The sequence below is a fragment of the Hemiscyllium ocellatum genome, chromosome 36 (assembly GCF_020745735.1).
Source record: "Hemiscyllium ocellatum isolate sHemOce1 chromosome 36, sHemOce1.pat.X.cur, whole genome shotgun sequence".
In the NCBI taxonomy this organism is placed as follows: Eukaryota; Metazoa; Chordata; class Chondrichthyes; order Orectolobiformes; family Hemiscylliidae; genus Hemiscyllium; species Hemiscyllium ocellatum.
The window spans coordinates 1782068-1796879 of NC_083436.1; positions in this window are offsets into that span (position 1 = coordinate 1782068).

The following is a 14812-nucleotide window of genomic DNA, read 5'->3' on the forward strand; positions in this document are numbered from 1 at the left end:
GACTTCAGGCGCACCAATCTATAACTCCCTGACATTTCCTGACCACCTTTGGAAATGGTGGCAACATGCTGACCAGCCTCCGGACTGCTGCACCTCAACTGCGACGATTGATCATCCAAATGTCTGACAAGGTGTCAAGCAATCACTTCACTGGATTCCAACTGAGTTCTACACTACACCTGATCAGGTCCTGGGTGCTAACCTTTTTTTCTGTTTAAGACGTTCAGGACCTCATCTTCCGTCAGGTGGGCATTTTACAAAACGTCACAAAATAGTTCCCCACATTCTATATACTCCATATCCTTCTCCCCAGTGAACAGTGGGGCAAATAACCATTTAGCACCAGCCCATCTCTTGCGGTCCAACGCATACACTGCCTTGCAGATATATGTTAATGTTTTGTCCTTAACAAATTCATAAAATCCCATTAGACCCTGTCGTATGAGGAATCAAATCAAAATGTCAGGGAGTTTGATATGTCTCAAAATACTGAGGTAATAATGAAGTAGTTTTTTTGCGGACTGGTAGAGGTTCATGTACTGTCTATCTCAGGACCAAATAATCTGGTTGAAAGATTTGTTGAAGCAAAATGGGACATATGCAGGAATAAGATGGGGAGGGCATATACTATTGTACATGAGGTGGAAGTAGGGAATGCTGTTCCGATAAAAAGCATCACTAAATACTTAATCGTCTCAAACCGTGGAGTTCCAGACAGAATTGGATGCAATGCTCAACCAAGATATCATTGAATCGAATTAGAGAGATTCGAGTTCTCCCAATTTTTTCGTGCCCAAACCTGACGGGATTTAACGATTTTGTGCGAACTATTGGAATGTCAATGCTGTGACAATATCATACTCATATCGAGTAACAAGACTAGAGGAAAGTATGGAGAAATATGGACAAGCAAGTTACATCACAAAGTTGGGTTTATTGGGTGGTTATTGACACGTGCATTTATCAAAGAAAGCAAACAAAGTTTCTGCGTTGGCCACCCCAAATGAGCTATATCAATTCAAAGTGATGCTTTTTGCTTTGAAGAACGCACCAGCCATATTTCAAGGACTCATGAACAGAGCTGAGGTTTATTTAACAAATAGTGCACTTTATCTGAATGATGCACTGCTCTTTCGTGAGTCATGGATATATCAGAAGTACAGATGACAGAGGTCTTGAACCGTAAATGAGGATGAGTTCCTCAAGATGGTGTGAGCACAGCTCGATCATATCAAGAATTCTTTGTATCATTTGAGATTTCAGGAACAATGACATTGACGTTTCCTCTCTGAATATCAGGACACATAATGCTTTGGGCCAAATGCTGAATAACAGGCTGAGAATATTTCGAGCCTTGATGTCCCGCACTGATGCAATGAGTCACATGGTCTATTTCCATGTTGTAAAAACTCGTACACAGGCAGAAACGGATCTGCAGCCAAAATGATCACAAATGAAAAGACAAAAACAGTGCCATTGGGAAAAGATAGAAAAGCAATTCTGGTCTGCTATGTTTTCGTCATGACAGTTTTTCTGATCCACTTTCAGATCAAGAAATAATCTGTGGAGCGGTGAGGTAATCCATTTTGTTCGAAATGTTATTCAGGTTAACATAAAACAAAAAAAAAATCTATTGATGCTAGAAATCTGAAACAAAAACAGGAATGGAGAGAGAATCTCAATAAGCCTTGCAGAGTCTGTGGAGAGAACAAAAATGTCAATATTTCAGATCAACAGTACCAGGTTAATAATGTATTTCTATATTGTATTGCCGAGGAAATTAACAGTTCTATTTGTTGAAACAACGTATTTATCATAATCTCTTATTGCCTTGCAACTGTCAACTGTACATTGTTAAACATAATTCATCGACTGTAATGCTGCTTCCATTGTCATAAACTGTTGAAAGGCAATATTTAAATGGTTGAACCTTTATTTTCCGTTCTGTTAGGTCGCAGCTATATCGAAAGCAGACTTTTTCCTTTCAGTGTCTACCTCAATGTTTATGCTGTTTGCCCTTCTTTATCTTTACAGTTGGTGTACAATGAACGAACAGTGTTATGTACTCTGCCAGTCCACTCAAAACATTCTTCAGCGGGCAGCCCAGCTCGAAGTTTGCTCGTTGGATGAGTATGCATTGAAAATTGCATGGAGTAAGGTAGTTAGGTTCACTAACAGGTTTTAAAACAGACAAAACCTTCCTCACAAAATTGTGGAACGAAACACAAAGAACAGAATAAAGAATGCCCACAGAAGACAGTATATCCAAACCAGAAGTAATTATGCGGTTCCGTTTGCATACAACAGTCCCAATAAACAAAACCCCTAAACTAAGAGTAAAACGGAAACACACAGACTTACAGGTCGAATTTGGAGGGCAGAATGAGACAGATTGTAGCAGCCTTTCTTGATACAACCCACTGCTGAACTGAACTGTCTTACATCAATAATTCAACTTCCAGGACGGATCACTCCACCTTCTGAAACATGAAAACTGTGGACTAAATTCTCACGTCTTTACGGAAGTAAAAAGGTCTCACAATGCTCTTTTCATCTCTGTATCAACCAAGCCAACGCGAAGTCCGAATGGAGTGAGTCCTTTGTAAAAGGACTCCAGTGCCCAGTATCCTTGAGAAGGAACTGCTTAAATAAAAAACAGTTTGCGACAATACTGGGAGCGGTGACTGGCAGTGATGAGGTCCTGACGCCTGTGCTCTTGCCACAACATTCTCAGATATATCTGCAATATCTCTTGCATGTCCTCATTATTCACATCAAACTAAGAATGAAAGATTGAGAAAAAAGAAGAGGAGAAAAAGAGCTCCTGTTGAACAGAGGGGAAAAAACTCCTCGTTGAATTAAATATCAGAAAGAATTGACAATTTCTAATCGAGCCAAACCAGGCGATAATACTGTCAACACCAACTGATAACAGGCCAAGATCAACACAGGAAGCAGGTTGTGTTGTGTCCATTGATACGCTGGATCAACAACGTGGAATTTGAGAGACACACAAGCAAGAAATATTCAAATGAAGCGGCAGGCACCTCCAGCGTTTCAACCCAGGATCTCCTGTTTATTAGGCAGACTCTTTAACCAAATGAGCCATGGCAGAACACAGGTATCGCCTTTCCCCACACACATATACATTACTTTCATCAGCCTATCACAGTACCTCAGGTTTTGTTTACTTCGGTATCAATGTTGCTCAGCAAGAAAATCAATTAACATCTCTGCAAAATGCAAAAAGTTCTCAGCTGAACATTCTCCACTGAAAACGCACAGAAAGTGATAATCTCCTCATGCATTGATTTAAAACTAATATTTGGACATGCATAATTTTAAATGGATGAAGAGAATCCTTTCATCATCTCGGCTTCCATTAACTGCGTGAGTACACACCGACAGAACCTCACACGAGGCAAAGAATCATCGTGATTAATTGACCAAGAGTGGTGTGTGTCCATGTAATGAGTAGATAGTAAAATCTGACCATTAGCACCGAAAGTGGGCCTTGCACCACCAAGTGCACACACATGGCCTGCTTCATGCCTAGCAGTCATCATTAATTTTCACTTTCATTTCACTTTCTTAATCTGCCTGTGAACTTGTCTTGACCGACTCCATATGTCTGGTAAGAAACAGGAAATTATACAAAACAGGTTCCCGGGAAATGAACATCATTCACAGGAAGAGTATTCGCTGCTCATCCGTAATTACCTCAGAGGTGGAAGGTATGAGTTACTTTCCTGAACCTGTACATTGAGGTACAGTCATGATGCCAGAAGGAAGGACGTTCCAGGATTTATCTTCAGCGATACTGAAAGAACAGCAGCATATTTCCAACTCAGAATGGTGAGATGATTCGTGGGGGATTTTTACGGTTGTAGGTTTCCTTGTGGTTGCTGCTACCGTCCTTCCAGTTGAAAGTAATCAATCATTGGACTGATTCTGGAAGAATCGATGCGTGTATTCCGTTTCTAACCAGGAATTCATTTTTATTCGGATAATTCACAAGTAGAAAAAGAGGTATCCATTTCCTAAACAGGAATTGGATCCAGACTTGGGAAATGTGAACTCGAACTCCGAAGCAGGGAACACCCATTGGTTCAGTCAGTAAACCTGGCAAACTGATTTGTGCACACCCTTGTGCCGGTTCTTCACTTCATTACCACCTTTATGAGCGAAGTTCTTCGATCAAAGTTTCCAATCACTTCTCATTATCGGCATAAGTTTCAGTTTGAAGAAATTGCAATTGTGGTAATTTGATGTTGTTCAGTAGATGTGTTATAGCAAGGTACAAAACGCAGGCTTGTTTTCAGGCATTCAGCTGAAGTGAAGGGCTGGCCTCGATTGGGAAGTCGTTCAACTCAAATAATTCAAAATCCAGCGCTAGGTGCGACTAAAAGTTTATTTCTGAATAATAGACCATGCGTCCAAACATGATGGTGCATTTCAATGGAATCGGTTGCAAACTAGCACAGTGATGAAAAGTAAACGATGAAAAGTTCCAGCAGAGCAGGAGGCAATACCAAAGCAGGCACCTGAGGACATTTTTTTTTCCAACACCAGTGAAATTAAAACTTTGTATAGTGGGGGCTACCGAAGCAAAGCAGTGGTGGTGATGGTCATTGCTGGTTATTCACTTTGCGAAACTTTATTCTGCCTATGTCCCTTTTAACACAACACGACAAGCTGTAAAGTTTGCATGCGCCTGCATGTGGCAGTGATGTTATGAGCTACGCATTTGCCTGTAGATTGGAAGATTGCAGGTTCGAGATGTAACTATCTGGTATGCGGCTTGCTGATTTTCCACCGCTGCAAGTTGGCAGTTGACATTATGAAAGTATATAAGTTGGGCGTTGTCTTCTCACTTTCCCAGATCCCATAAAAGTGAGGTTTCTGAAATGGCTGTTTTTACGTGACAAGTAAGGAGAACTTTTTCAGCTCACTGTCTATTTCGTATCTTATATCACCGCAACGCTTCTAGTTGGCTGGAGAAGCTGTTTGTGTCTCACCAAAAACTGCTGTATTTTTGGCAACATTAGTGTGTTAGAACGGACAGCAAACGTGAAGTACATGGAACAGGTAAAATCCGGAGCTTCTGTTTACCCTGTCGATAACGGAAAGCATGCCGTATGCCTTCTTGACCTGGCAGGTGGGGCAAATTTGGGTTGGGATATCTGGTCGGCATGGACGGGTTGGACTGCAAGATCTGTTTCCATGCTATATATCTCTACGACACGATAACTATAACCAATCTGTCGACCTGTTTTGCCAGCTTCAAGGTAAAATGGGCCTGAACATCCCGATAGCTCCGCACGTCAATTTTCTCAAGGGCTTTACCATTTACCGTATATTTCGCCATTGTATTGGTGCTTCCAAAATGCCTCTCCTCACATAGCCACGGACTGAACTCTGTTTGCCATTTCTCCGCCCAAATCTCCAATCTATCTGCATTCTGCTGAATTTTCTCACCATCTCCATTACTATTTGGTATTCCACCAACATTAGTGTCATTTGAGAACTTGCTAATCAGATCGCTTGCACCTTCTTCCAGATCATCCATGCATCCCACAAATAACAGTGGTCCCAGTGCCGAATCCTGTGGAACACAATGATTGCAGTTCTGCATTTTGTGAAATTCCCTTCCATTACTTTTGACTGTCTCCTGTTGCCCAGCCAGTTTTCGATCCATCTAGCTAGCACACACTGAACCCCATGCAACTTCACTTTCTGCATTTAATCTGGGCCAAAACCCTTCATCAGGAATGCATGCATATTATTCTGCCTGTATTCCTGATGAAGGGCTTTTGCCCGAAACATCGATTTTACTGCTCCCCAGATGCTGCCTGAACTGCTGTGCTTTTCCAGCACCACTGTAATCTAAACTCTGGTTTCTAGCATCTGCAGTCATTGTTTTTACCTCGTACTACTTTACGATTGTCTTACTTTAACATCCAGGTTCAGTTCACAGTTATGAAGGGAAACATAAGTTTAACATTCATTTCGAAAATTGGTCGAATACAAGAAAAGCGATTCCCTGCTCAAAATTGTATAATGCTCTGGTTACAATCTATTTGGAATAGTATGAGCAGTTTTGTTCCCTGTAAGGAGGGAAAGATATGCTGTCCTTGGTCTGGGTTAGTCCAGAGCAGGAATACGATATTTATCCCTGGAATGAAATGGTTTTCATGTGAGGAGCCGTTCAGTCTGCACGTCACGGAATTTAGCAGCGTGAGGGGAAAACTCATTGACATTTACAGAATTCTGTGAAGTCTGAATGTGCTGGATGTGGAGAAAGCATTTTTGCTCTTCGGAGTTTCTGGGACACACTGGAAGAGTCTCAGAGTGAAGGGAGGGAATTTCAGAAATGACAGAACGACATTTATTTTCTGCTTCTAGTCAGTGAAACTGCGGAACAAATTCCCATAGAAGGCTGCACAGGTGAAGTGCACTTAAGCTAGAAATATAAAAGTTACTGATCGTTTAGGGTATCAAAGATAAAATGGACAAGCCGGAAGTCGAGGTTGTGAAACGTATAAGGAAGATAAAATTGAGGAGTCAACTGAATGGGCCAGATTGATTAATTTTGATATTGTATTTTATGCTCCCAACTTCTAATTCTGAACTGTACCTTGTTCCAAACATTACCATGTATTTTTCTCAGCATTTGTTCCTGGATTTCATATTTACTTGCTTACTGCCCTAACTATGCAATGCGATTTTTTAAATTGAAAACTTGATACAACAGAGTGTCTCAGTGATAAGCACTGCTGTCACACAGTGTACGAAACCTGGATTTGATTCCAGCCTCGGGCGACTGTCTGTGAAGTTTGCACATATTCCCTCTGTCAGCATGAGTTTCCTCTGGGTTCTTCGGTTTTCTCAACCAATTCCAAGATGTGCAGGTGAGGTGGATTAATCTTGCTAAATAACCCATGGTGTCCTGTGATATGTCAGTTGCTGCATTAGTGAGGGGAAAATATCTAGAAACAGAGTTGGGGAATGGGTCTGGGTTGATTACTCTTCAGAAGGTCAGTGTGAAGTTGTTGAGCTGAAGGGCCTGTTTCTGCACTGTAGGGATGTGATTATTCTTAATCACAGTTTTCAACAACAATGGCAAACAAGTCCTTCACTGGATCAAATCGCCTAGTTGAAAGAAAAATACAACGGTTGCTGGACGTCTGTCACATTTCGCTCACCAGGAACGCTTATGTAAGGCTCGAAACAGAAAACAAAGAAACTCAGGCAAGGTGACAATTGACATCTTTGTTTTATGCAAATGTGATTCTTCCGCACTCCAAAAGTCTCGGTTTATACTTATGTGTATTTCCTATGAATGTGTAAATGTAATTCTGTTTCACATGATGACAAATCTAAACTTTATTCTCATAATGGCAATTAAGTCCAAATTAGCGTTAACAAAAGTTTTGAGGACAGAGATAGGACAGTGATAACTAAACCTTCCCATTATTAAAGTTGTCAGTAATTCCAGCAAACAATTCCACAATATGAAAAAGGAGGCTTCGAGACGATTTGTGGAAATAAAATCACGCACATGGCACCGACAACTCACTGCATAAAAGGTAGCATAGCAGGAAAAAAAAGTGTAGCAATGAGATTTTGAAATGCCTTCATATAAAAAGCTTTGGACCAAGTCGCAATTATGGGGAATTAATGGAAAATAATATTAGAATAATCGGACCTATGATGACCAGCGTGTAAACAATGGACTTGTTGCCTCTATTTCCATGTTCGACAAGTAACTAGAAGACAGGATAGAACATTTCAAAGCACCAAATTTAACAATCGTCCATTACATTCATACTATTGTGTCTTTCATGACCAACGTTGAGTCTTTAACGACAAACATCCACAGTCTTCCCATTTACCTGAATCTGATCAGGGCTAGCCTGTCAATACGGTGGCCTTCATGTAAAGATCGGAGACTGGGGTTCCTGCAATGAGTTACTCACCTACTAACAGTAAACAGACTTTTCACAACCTCCAAGCCGATGATAGTTATATGATTTCACGTGCCGTACTTCCATGGAGGTGCACAGTTCCCACAACACGCGAGAATCTTGACAACATTCAAGATAAAGGAGTCCACTGGACTGATATTGCTTCCAACGCTGCACATAAACAGTGTCCATAAAGAGGCAAAAAGTGATGAAACTTGAAAATGCGAGTAAAACAATCTGTGGATGCTGTAAATCAGAAAAAAAAACAGGAGTTCCTGGAAAAGCTCATCAGGTCTGGCAGGAACTGCGGAGAGAAATCAGAGTTAATTTTTCGGGTGGAGTGACCATTCCTCACAACCTCGAAACTTCCTTTAAATGCTGGAAGACGTGCTCAGTTTCACCAGCACAGTTTGCTTAGTTCTGGATTGCCAGCAACGGGACTGCTTTCTTTTTACTGTTGAAAAGTGTATTGATCGAAAAATAACCCGTGCATAAATTCGTCAAGCCTCTTTCGACAACACATTGCAAACGCAAGAGAACTTTCATCGCAAAGAGCAAGGACAGCATATTCATGGTAACACAACTACGTGCAAACTTCAGCACGGAATATATTCCCGTTGCTTCTGCATCGCTCGATCAAATTTCCGGTGTAGGGACATTCACTGGTTACCTTTACCAAACAGATTGCCCTGTCCCATCAGTTCTTTCTCAATAACAACTGGAGATTGTCCATAAAACTTAGCTTAGACACTTGCATTCATGTACTTTGGAACTATTCCCTCTCAGTTATTACTACGTCAGAGCTTATTTGTATTCATACAGCATTAACCATATCTCTTTTCCTTATATTCGGTTGAGAATTTCTAGGTAGTGTTTCAGTCAGTATTCCACTTCACTTTGTCGATCATTTTGTTAGAGTAATGCACGTTCCTATTTGTTCTTTACCAACATTTATGACTTCATTCTCGATCATTCTGATGAATGTTCTGCATGTAGTTTGGTCGGGCACACAAGTTGATATGAATTTCGTACTTGGCAGATGACTGTCTAATTTTTTGATCTCATTTTATTCCATTTCAATACGCATTTTATTTTACCAAGTTGTTTCCAACTTTTAAACTGTAAATCTAAATTATAAAGTAACGTCAGCAACCAAATAAACACAGTACTTAATCTGACGTTTGAGGTGTTGGAAACTTGAAGGACCTAGCTAGAATGATGAGAAGAGACAGGGTTCGAAATAGTACGTCTCGTCGTTATCTGCTTGCAGCCACTTTGGTGGTAATACGCGTCGTGAATATGGGGAAAGAGAGCTCAAAAAATAAATATTGTAGGTCTCTCCCCTCAGCAATGCTTCAATTACAAAATGTGTTTATCTGTTGGTTCATTGAAAGAACATTGAGTGCATGATGCAATTTAATTGCTCCCTTGGAGACTGTCAGATATAATAAATGAAGGGCAGTCAGAATCTTCACAAAATTAAACAGTTCAACTTGGAAGATTGAATTACTTGCGAACAATCATGCATTGGCCAGCGAAACGGCTCTTCTATGCCATTATTTATCCCATAGTTGCCGTTGTTGGAATCCCAGGTAAGAAATGAATTACAAAGAAAGTACTTAGCTATTTGGAAATCTTCACTGAAGTTCCTTTGTCTCTTGCCCCATTATCTAAGATTCACCCATCTGTAAATGTAAGGGACATAAACCAGGAACATTTAGATGGTATTGTCATTTGGCTTATTGCATTCAATGAATCATGACAAAGAGTTACAGTGCATTATTTACACTTATATCATTGAGAAATGTAAGATTATATTAAATGATTATGACACACATTTCACTTACTAGATAGTACATATATGAATTAATGAATAGTATTGCCTGAAGAATAATCTGTTGCATTATTCAGGATCAAGTTTAATTTTAAAGTAAAATAAATGCCGTAGATTTAATGGCTTAGGAGCCTATAGTTTAGCCATGTCGTGAAGTGCATTTTCAGGCACCGATCTTATACTGATATTGATAAAGAAGATCAACCATGACGTAGATGAGTGGCAGGGTTGAATGTCTGAAATTATTACTGAATAAATGTCTGCAGGACACACATTCTGTTGGATGCAATGAAATCAACAACTGTGTGCATCGACATTTTAAAAAATCTACAATGCCATTTTATGGAGTAGTTAATTACTTAAGCTGCAAATGTGCAACTACCTTGAATGTTGCAAGGAACTAATATTTGACACTTTTCGCAGAGTTGAATAAAACTAAAACTGAATTTATTTTACTTAAGATTTTGGCTCATGTTGCATTTTCTTTTGAATTTGACAATCATCTTGTAAAATATACATTAGTTATTCATCAGTAAGATATATATTTACTATCGTGTTGAAACATTCCTTTCACTTCTTGCTCACATGTATACACATGGAGTTGCTTTAGTTTGCAGACACTGCAATATGAGTAGTGTGGTATTTCTCAGGAAGTTTCACAAACATATTTTCCACAATGGGAAACAGGAACAGACGAAGAATTTGATTATCTAAATGTTGGGATATGAGAAGTGACACACACAATGAAAGACAGTGCGCTTTCAAGAAGGGAATTCCATCTCAAAATTAAAGACATAAACGTCGCATCTTGAATGTTAAGTATCATGGTTATACAAGAGGGTCGATTTGGAGAAAGATTTACAGCTCCGATGATAATGCGAAAGTGAACGGTCATGAGTATAAAAATGAATAATGTTCACTGAAGAGAATAAATTGCCAGCAGTGGTGCGAATTTGCCAGTTAACAGAGGCCTGAAGCCCAATGGTTCAGGTGTCAGTTGTGGATATTTCAGACCATTCTACTCACAATTTCCTATGAATGCTGGCGAGCCTGCCTCTGGAGGTGCCACTGTAGTGGATAAGAAGGGTTTCAGTATCAAATAGGGTGAAGCAGTATGTCTTTCTAGGGGTCCACTTGGTGACATCTGTCTGGGTAACACTTAGGTAATGTTTATCTTTACACTTCATACTTGACGAAACTATTTAACTATTTTGTCCATCACAGCCAACTTGATGGCAATTGCAATTCTATTCCGAGGGCGGTGCGGACTCTCCAGGTGCATCACCTACTAATTGATGGCCATAGCGATGACAGATTTCCTTGTTATTGTCACCGGATGCATCCTTAACCGAATCAGCCGCATTTATTTTAGCTATAGTGTTCTGTCCACCACCTCCATATGCAGACTGACTTCAATTATGGACCGTGGCAGCAGGGATGGTTCCGTCTGGCTAACTGCAGCCTTCACCATCGACCGTTTTGTTTTCATTTGCTTGCAGAGCCTGAAGATCAGATACTGCACTAAGAAAACTGCGTTGCTGATCATAGGAATGATCTGCATCCTGAGTTGTGTTAAAAATTTACCTTTGTACATCATCTACAGGCCCTTCTACATTTTGGATGGGGTAGCCTGGTTTTTTGGTATGAAGTCTATCTTTTATATTTTGCCGGTCTGGCAGGCCTATGACTGGATGGAGCATATCTTAATCCCCTTTCCCCATTCCTCCTCATCCTGCTACTCAACGTCCTGACCGTACAACACATCATCACAGCCAGCAAACTCCGTAGGAAACTTGTAAGTGCTGAAAATGGCAGTGACCCCGAGATGGCAAACCGGAAAAGATCTGTCGTCCTGCTCTTTGCCATTTCACTCAGCTTCCGGCTGTTGTGGTCCACCGAAGTTGGACATTTCCTGTACTTACGTATTAAGAGTGATGCATACTTCAACAACTTGAATTTCAAAGACTTAAACTGCGTCCTGCAAGATTCAACGAACTTATTCCAATTTTCAACTCCTGCAACAACGTATTCATCTATGCAGTATCCCAGAACACGTTCCATGAGCAGTTCAAGAAAGTGTTGCTCTGCCTTTTCCTGTACTCATAGAACGCTGTAAGAAATAAAATATCCGGAAAACATCTACAAGGTGTTCACCCTCAATTGATGTACCTCATCATGGACCACTCTCAATCATGATTCAGTAAGTGACGGACTATTGTTGCAGCAACTGAGAAATGTATTGCGCAAAATTCGATAATCACATTTTTGTACTGAAGCAATGTAAATGTATTATTGATGTTTTCTTCACATATGTTATAAAACTCTGGTTCTAATTTCTGGGACAGATTGTAAAAATCTCACTGTCACTGATATAAATCACATCAGAAAGTGTTCTCTCCGTCGCTCTGGGCTTTATCTCCCGAACTTCAATACCACTCAGAGCAGTTTTCTGACGATAGGCTTTAACTACTTTTCTACAGTCCTGCTGTAAACACTTCTCCTTTCACTTTTTGTTTGTTTCACCAATAAGCTTACATGAGTATCGAAATTCCGGTCAATGTTCCTAAATTGAAATTCCTTCCACCCTCCCTTCCTGAATTCATCCATTCCACCCTTGCGTCGCCTTCCCTTTCTTCATCTCTTCCGTTTTTCCTTTCGTCCAAATAATAAACTCCTGCTCAGTATTCTATCTGTGGCCAAATATTTATGTGTATTGATAAGGCATAACACGGAGGTTTACCAGCGCACCTCAATTCTCCTGACTGCATTTCTCAACGTTGCAATGTTTAACTGAGTTCTGGTTCAGTTAGTCACAGCTAAGTCACAACAAATGCCAGCAAACTACACCCAGATTTTCTCAAAGTTTATTTACTCCCATTTCAGAAACTCGTGTTTGAAGAAAAATCATACCAGACTCAACCTTGTTGTTGCTTGTCTCTCCGCAAATACTGCCAGACTTGTCGAGATTCTCCATCATTCTACCCATTCATTTTATGAACCCCTTATTTCAGTCAGCACCTCCAATTGCAGCACTCTGATAGCAGCCCTGCGGAATGACTTGTACTGAAGTGTTTGTTTCCACGTTGCATAACTCTATAACTTCCTGTTCTATCCACCCTCACACCCAATCATTTTAAAGAACCCAGGAAATCTACAGTTAACATATTTTGCTCCAAAGAAAACAATTCTGGCCTGGAGGTTATCTCTACAAAACTGCTTTTTTTTAATATCTGGACATAGTTCAACGCTAATAATTCAAATGATAAATTGCGAAAATATTGACAATTGGCACTTGGAAATACGTTAAGGAGAAATAAAAGGAAAATCCAGACATCGACTTTTTTATTCTTTACAAACTCTTTGGGAAGGGAATTCAGAAGGGGTAGACAGGTCAGCTGTCCAACTGGGGAGAGACATTCAAAGGACCTTCTTTAACAGTCTGGGCCATTGCCTCTACTGTTCTGGGAGTCAAGAACTGATATGATACATTGAAACGAATTTCATTCCCACACATCAGACATTCAAACATCATCTTGCCTCTTCAACAACGAGGAAACTTAGGAACAGAAAAATAACACTGATAAGTTCGAAGTGAGAAAGCTGTGATTGTAGGAGCGCTGCTTTCTGTTGACAAAAATAAGTCTTCAGCGTGGCAATATGCATCTTGAATTCACTGACAGCCTGCTTTCGGGGGTAATGGAAATGGTGGCATTTTCTGTATCTCTCGTGCGATTGGTCAGTACATTCTGCTGTTCACCCAGAGGCTAATCTTTCAGGATCAAGTAATCAAGACCAAGGATTTAAAGTGATGACACATCCTTGTACGTCTTGACTACGTTGCTCGTCAATAACCCACAATACCTGCCTTAAGTACGCATGATGTGTCCTTATGTGCAAGATGTTATGGCAACGTGTACCACGGATTCACTGCCCTCAGCCGAAATAAATTTCCCTTTGTCTCAGTTGTAAAGAGTTGTCCATTCCCTGTGACATTTTGCCCTTGCATTTCAGGCTGTACAACTGGTGAAATCTTCTTCTCCAAGTTCACTCCATCCAGGCTTCTCAGCATTCCAAAACCCACCACCAAACTATATTGAGCAGAGACCCAGAGTACTCAACCATTCCGTATATGAAAGACCTTTCATTCCCGAATTCATTCTTCTAAACTACTTTGAACACTCTCCAAGGGCAGCACATCTTTCCTTATTTGCAGAGTTCAAAATTACTTACATGCATGTGAAATATATTAAGACCAGACCATTATATGGTCTCATCGGTCCGACATATCTGATATCAATTGATCTTTACTAATTGAATTTTCCGTTTAGTTTTCCCTTCCGTATTTAGAAATCAACGTGCATGTTAACCTTTAGGAAAATCCAGATTAAGCAATGCTAAATCCCTTTTGTACTTCAGATTACGGAAGTCGTTCCAATTTCGAAAAGTCTATTTCTCTATTCGAGCGACCAACGTCTTGTATTCCGCCCGTCAAGTTTATTTTTCTGCCCACTATTCCTTTCGATACAGTCATTCTGCAGACTGCTCGCTTCACCAGTGTTACTCGTTACTACATCTTTCGGTTGAGTTGTCAGTAAATTGAGCATAAATGCTTTCTGTTCCTTCGTATAGATCCTTACTGTTTAATGTGAGTAGTTGTGGTCATAAAACGGATACCCGCAGAACTCGAGTGATCAAGTTTTGTCTTGCTGAGAAAGAAAACTTTATCTGTCAGTCAACTCATCTTTGATTAATACCAAAAGCAGCAATTCATTGAAAAGCTCAGCAGGTTTGCAGCATCTGTGAAGACACATCGGAGTCCAGTGTCTGTTCCTGAGGATGGTGAAACTTCCTCCGTTATTTTTGACGTTTCCGAGCCCCAAGTATCATTCAGTCGTAAATTTTATTTTCCGCTGGTGCCATGCAGCAATTTTTCGAAGGCCTTCTGTTAATCCAAATAAATCACGTTCACTCGTTCCCTTGGCAACAAAAAAAAACCGTCATTGGCAGAAGT